Genomic DNA, 6348 nt, shown 5'->3' with positions numbered 1-6348 from the left:
GGTGTAGGGGTAGGGTTGGTGTAGGGCAATAGAAAATACGGTCTGTACAGTAGAAAAACCATTACGCCTATGGAGAGTCCCCACAAGGATAGCTGACCAGACGTGTGTGTGTGTGTGTGTGTGTGTGTGTGTGTAAGCATTGTAGCATGTCTTTAGCCCAATTCTCTTTGCATTTGACACATCGTTTCTCTCTCAGTATCAAAGATGATCTTTTGAACTTCAGAGAATATATATATATATATATATATATATAGTTCCTTTCAAGAAATCTTTGATATACAGATGAGTAGTAACTATTCCAGCAGCTTTTAGAAGCCTTTTTGCTACTCTCCTTATAGAACCAGCTCGCAAGGCCGAATCAAAGGAGGACCACAAAACAGACTGTGTATGATGCTGAAAGAGGGGCATTCTAATGACAACGAGCTGCCAGTGAAATGGAACTGTCCCATGCTGGCTGCCTCTGTCTGCTGAGAGGGTCGTTAAATGCAACTGGTACTGCTGCAGTTTTTTTTTCTCTCTCACTTTCTCCTTCTCACGCTATCTCTACAGGGTGCTCGGTGGAGTGATGTTAACAAGCTGTGCTCACAGACAGTGTACTGTACAAATGGAGGTGTGTGTGTGCATTTATGGGACACGCGGGTTTGAGTCAGACGCGTTTCAGCACAGCAGGTTCTGTGTCTCCGAAGACATCAGATTAGGAGCTTCAGTCCAGTTGTGTTCTCATCAGACGCTACAAGGGAAAACGTAGAATCTGTATGAATCTGACTTATCAAGAGCACCTTATTATCTAAAATGAAGCCAGAGGAAAGTGTTCTCCAGCCATTCAGACTATTCACTTCATTAGGGGTAATGATTCTGTTTGCATTATTGGGAGAAAGTTTGATCGGACCAATTACTCCTGCTGTGGAGTGGCTAGAATAATAATGAGTAAGAGAGAAAGGCAGAGAGAATGAAAGGAAAGGAGAAAGGATGAGCAGTTACAGAATGAATGGGTGCAGTAAGCAAGCACATATGCATGCATGCAAACATGCACGTTTGATAAAACAAACAGCAGGTGAGCCAGTTTAAAGACCTCCCCAAATCAATGCACAGATTGACTTAAGGCCAAACGCGCACACATGCACACAACCTAAGTGCGGCATGTGAATGCATAATGCTGCTTATTCTATAGTGTATTATTTTTGATAGGAGCCTGTGCTTTACACCTGTGATTAATAGTGTTAATTGTTGACATGAAGAAATGTGTTAAGAACCGACTGATTTAAATAAGCAATAAGCAGGCATAAATTAAATCTGTTCTTGTTTAGCTTTTTTCTTTTTTTTTTCTTTTTTAAATGGGGTAATCTTTTGCTGAATGGATTAAATATTGTAAAAGTAGACTATAGAGAACAGTGAGTTCTGGTCAGCTGTGTCTCTCAAACTGGAAAGGGCCCATCACACTGTCTGTAAATGAGAGATGCACTCTTTTACATTTGTAAAAGTATATTCTCATTGTAGCTAAAATGTCATGTCAGAAAATTCATAAATTTTTGCCAGAAAGGTAGCTGTGGGGTAAAGTGTGTCAGGTGAAAATAACATGTAGCAAAATACAGTAAGAATTTAGAATGTACAGAGCCCTGCGAAAGGGGGAAAATAGGCCACAAATTAAGAATGTGTTCCCATTTGACCATGTATAATTAATTATCATTCCCTTGTTTCAATTTAGTTAAATCAATGCCACGATTTGACTCAAATTAGGCAACAAATTAAGTTGTGGGTTTCCCCCCCTAATGTTGTGTGTGCCCATAAAAATGAACATCTGAAATTGATTGTCAAATGAAGTAAAAACATATGAAACCTATTGGAAATTGGAATAGTTTCATTTATTAACATGTATATCTAGCCCATACAAATATGTGCGTGTATATGATTATATGTATGTGTAATACATGTTTGGACATGTCATGTACATGTGTATCCATCCTATAACTGTTCAATACATGTTGATATTATAGTAAATGTAATAGACAAGTTATTGGGTATTAGGGATGTAGAATAAGGTCATGTAGAATAAGGCATTACTATGTGCTGAATTAGTGCTAATAAATGGCTAATATTCTAGTAATATTCATGCTAATAAGCAACTAGTTAAGAGACCCTAAAATAAAGTGTTATCAATAATATATTGTATAGACATATGATTGCATATGTCCATATGTACATTTGCAAATTTTACTATGGGGATACTATGTTATAAACTTATATATTAATTTATCCAGAGAATGCACATACAGTATGTGAAAATTACATATTGCCTTATGGTAACATACAGTATATGGCTGAGTCTTGATTTAGGGCAATATATGTCATACAGAGCAATATATTACATTTCCATATGGGGGGCTCTTTTGGAATGGGTTTGTGTAGTGTTACTTTTTCACTCTGTTATATTTTTTATTTTGAATACATTTTTTGTAATAATTTATAAAACTTCAATAATAACAGTAACAATTTAATTTATGCTTGCAGTGCTATATACTGTATAATGATCTGGCAGAATGTATAATAATAATATATACTATTCCAAATTAATTTAGCTTTAAATCTACATATACAACAAAAAATATGACTTGGGGTCAAAGGTTAAAATAACAAATTGCAATTAAAATGACTATCTTTAAATAAAACCGAATAGGCTAAGCATGTTAATTTGCATGGGTGTTAACTTGTATGACATGAGGGTGAAAATTCATACTTGTTGATCTTCGAATGACTTTTTTACATTTGTTAAAGCCTTCCATCTGGATTTCATTTACAACTAAATCTGCTTTCTCAGGGATAGTTTTCCATGATTGCACCCAGAACTGTCAAAGCATGTGATTAGACAAACAAGCTCAAGTGTCTTTTTAAAGGGAGATGAAGCTCCTTAAGTCGTTTTTCACCCTCTTTAATAATAATAATGCTGCTGAATGATTCCCGCTATAATGTGTTAAAAGCCATACATATCTAGGGCTGATGTCGATGAAGGGTACTTGAGCCTTCCTGACTAATAAAATCAAAAGTGAAAATTATTTGTCAGGGTAATCTAAGTCATTAGCCAGATCTCTGTTACATTCATGTATTGTCACAAGCTATTTTACAAAGGCTTTGAATGTGACGCATCCCAAAAAAAAATATATATATATATATATATTGGTAATTAATGCTTCTCAGTGGCCTTTTATTTTGTAGCTTATCTCTATAATCCTATCTTAACCATTTTGAGAAGGGGGAAAAATGTACCTAATAACAACTGGACAAGGACGAGTACAGCAGTCCACGCATCTGTCAGCTAGCTTATGTCCTGTGTGGTTCAGAGCAGAAGGGTCATAACACCTGCAGATGGGTGTTATCTGCACCTCTTCTAATGCTGTTGAAATACTGAGCGGCAGAGCAGGTAGACACAAATGGGAACCAGTCAGATATCTTAGATGGCATGTGACAGGCAATGTCACACACGCTGGCCATTAGGATACAAATAAACAAATTACAGCAGGGACTCAGGAAGGCTGGGAAGGCCCCAGAAGATTCGATCGTCCATCTAGTTGTGTAATGATTTTCCTCCCAGATCTAATTTGGAGGCTGCGGCACACTGGACCAAACTGGTTTCTTTGGACGGGAGTGTCATGTCCTTTCTCAAGTGAAAATGACATCTGTCTAAGAGTGTTGACGTCAAACGTTTGTGATTTGAAACAAGACCTCAGAGGACTGCTGTACTTGAATACATAACATATGGGTCAATAGCAACCAGATAAGTCTGTGTTCCTGCTTATAGATCATACATGAGTTTGTTTTGTGAGCTGAACTCAATTGTGACCTGTTGTAAAAATCTATATAGTTCCGAGTCTGAGCGTGAATGTGCAAAACCCATTGCTATTATGTTAGGGTGGTTGCTAAGGCATTTCAGCACGGTTGCTAAGGTGTTGCTTCTTGTAAGTGTATGGTTTTATTTTATTTATGTTTTTGGTCCACCAGGTGAAATATGTCACGTTACGTTACGTCACGTCGTGTTATTAAAATTATGACTAACTGTGCAAAACAAGTGGTTTCCAACACATTACTATACAGTTGCTATGGTGTTCTGAGAGGTGCTTCTTGTAAGTTTACTTTATTTATTTATTTAATATTATGTATAATATTTTATATTTTATGAGTTTTTTTTAATTTTTTCTAAAACAGGTAAAGGTATGATAAATATTAGAATATTATACCAGCATTATGTACTATTATTTTATATGATGCATTATATTACTTTATGTATTATATTTTTGAATGTTATTTAATAGGTAATATTATTAATTGATAATAGCTGATTGGTAATAGTTAATTCAAACTGTTGCAAATATTATACCAGCATTATATATTATATTATTAATATATTAATATGATGTATTATTGGTTTTTAATACAGTGTACAGCTCACTAACATTCTATTCTGAATGCTTATGCAAGCAACATGACCTGTAATATTGTAGAGATGTTTTATAAACCCTACAATTTGCTGTAATTTAATAATCCATACTTTGTTTTTCATTTGCTGTCTGTTTAATGTGCAGTCTGAGCGTGGCTTTTGTCTGTAAGTGCTCATCAAAGCACTCAGCAGGTTTGACCAGCGTGAAAGCGAAGGAAAACAAGAAAGAGAGAAAGCTGGCCAGCCCATCAGCTAGACAGACAGACGCAGATGGAGGTAGTTACAGAAAAGCATTAACAGAGCAATGGAGAAATTTTCCCTGGGAAAGGGTTCAGGTCACTCCGCTCTCAGTTTGTCTGCATCCGGCCCTTGAAATGCTTCACCGATCTAAAGAAAACTGGACTGTCCATGTACTGCAGCTTTCACACTCTCAGAAAAAAAAGGTACAAAACTGTCTCTGTGCCAGTATTCCTTCAAAATGTACTATGTGGTACTGATATTTACCTTTACAAATATTTTACCCTTTAGGGGTAAATAAGATACAAAATGTACCTTTTAGATTTTGTACCTTAGGGTACCGCATCAGTCATAGCTGTGTATTTTGTTCTCTGAGACTATGAGTGCATGACCATGTATATTTTTGAATTAAAAAATAAATAAAATAATGTATTTTTAAAAGCATTTAAAATATATTTTGCTCTGTATATTTCAAAAATGCATTCACATATGTCACATTTGAAGAAAAGCTTGAACAAAAAAAAATTGTTGTCTATAACACGTGAACATATAACAAAAATTTGTAAAAATCAAACTACTAAATCATTATGAATCTAGTTTTTATCTCTATTTGGCTATTCCATCCACACTTGCATTTAGCCAAAATGTAGGATACTGTAAGACTGGAAATGTATTTCTTGCCCCTGAAATTTTGAAATATATTTTGGTATATGAAGGTTGAAACTAAATATATTTTCTGTTTAAAAATATATTTCATTGAGCTGCACTGTTACGACATATATGCTAAATACAGTACATTTTACATTTATTTTGGCCACATTTTTTCCCCCTCTATGGGGATGCTGCTTTTGTGAGGCTTTTGTCCCATAAGAAAGAATTAAATGATTGGAATGACATGAGGGTGAAATATTATTTTAATCTAAATCTGATTAACGTCCCTGTGCTTGTTAGCGTGGTACACTGCAATGTGTTTCCCCCCCACATGGCAATAATCTGTCATAAGTGCAACAGCTCACTTCATTACCATATGCTAATGGTCATCTCACACATCAAATCATTTGGTCCTCTCAGCCTGCCCTTTACCACAGATGGGCTCCTGAGGTATTTCTGACCATTTCTTAGCAGGAAGCCACTGTTTGCCTTCAAGAGAGTAGCAAATTGCCGGGTTATGGTGAGAAGGGTCCAGTGGGGGCGAGATAAAGTCGGGTCAAAGCAGCCGACTGTCTCATTGGCGACGGGGGTCCCTGCAAAACTGCAGGAGTGATAGAGATAAGAGAAACTGCAGTCGCTCTTTAGCACACCATCTGCAGGTCTGTATGATTATGCCTTCCAGTGAATTAGATATGACAGAAACTTGAGGAAAAAAAAGTGTCTTGGAAGTCTTGAGATAAAATTGAGGAAAGAAGGAAAGTTAAAGAATGAAAAGAGAAAGTCTAGGATGAAGGAAGAAGCAGGGATGGACTTTTAGGGCCATTGGGGCCCACACACACATCTACTACATTTTTGTCAATAAAATCAGACCTTGTTAGACAGCTAGATTATGACAAACTATTATTTTGTGAGGAGGAAGACACCAAAGCCTGACCAGAAAAGGTCAATATGTGGCAAGAAGTGGGACTCTCACTAACTGTCATAAGGAGAAAAAAGAAAAGAAAAGAAAAAAACTAGAGTATATATCATTT

The sequence above is a fragment of the Sinocyclocheilus rhinocerous genome, unplaced genomic scaffold (assembly GCF_001515625.1).
Source record: "Sinocyclocheilus rhinocerous isolate Xijiao unplaced genomic scaffold, SAMN03320098_v1.1 scaffold1880, whole genome shotgun sequence".
In the NCBI taxonomy this organism is placed as follows: Eukaryota; Metazoa; Chordata; class Actinopteri; order Cypriniformes; family Cyprinidae; genus Sinocyclocheilus; species Sinocyclocheilus rhinocerous.
This window is presented reverse-complemented; position numbering follows the sequence as displayed.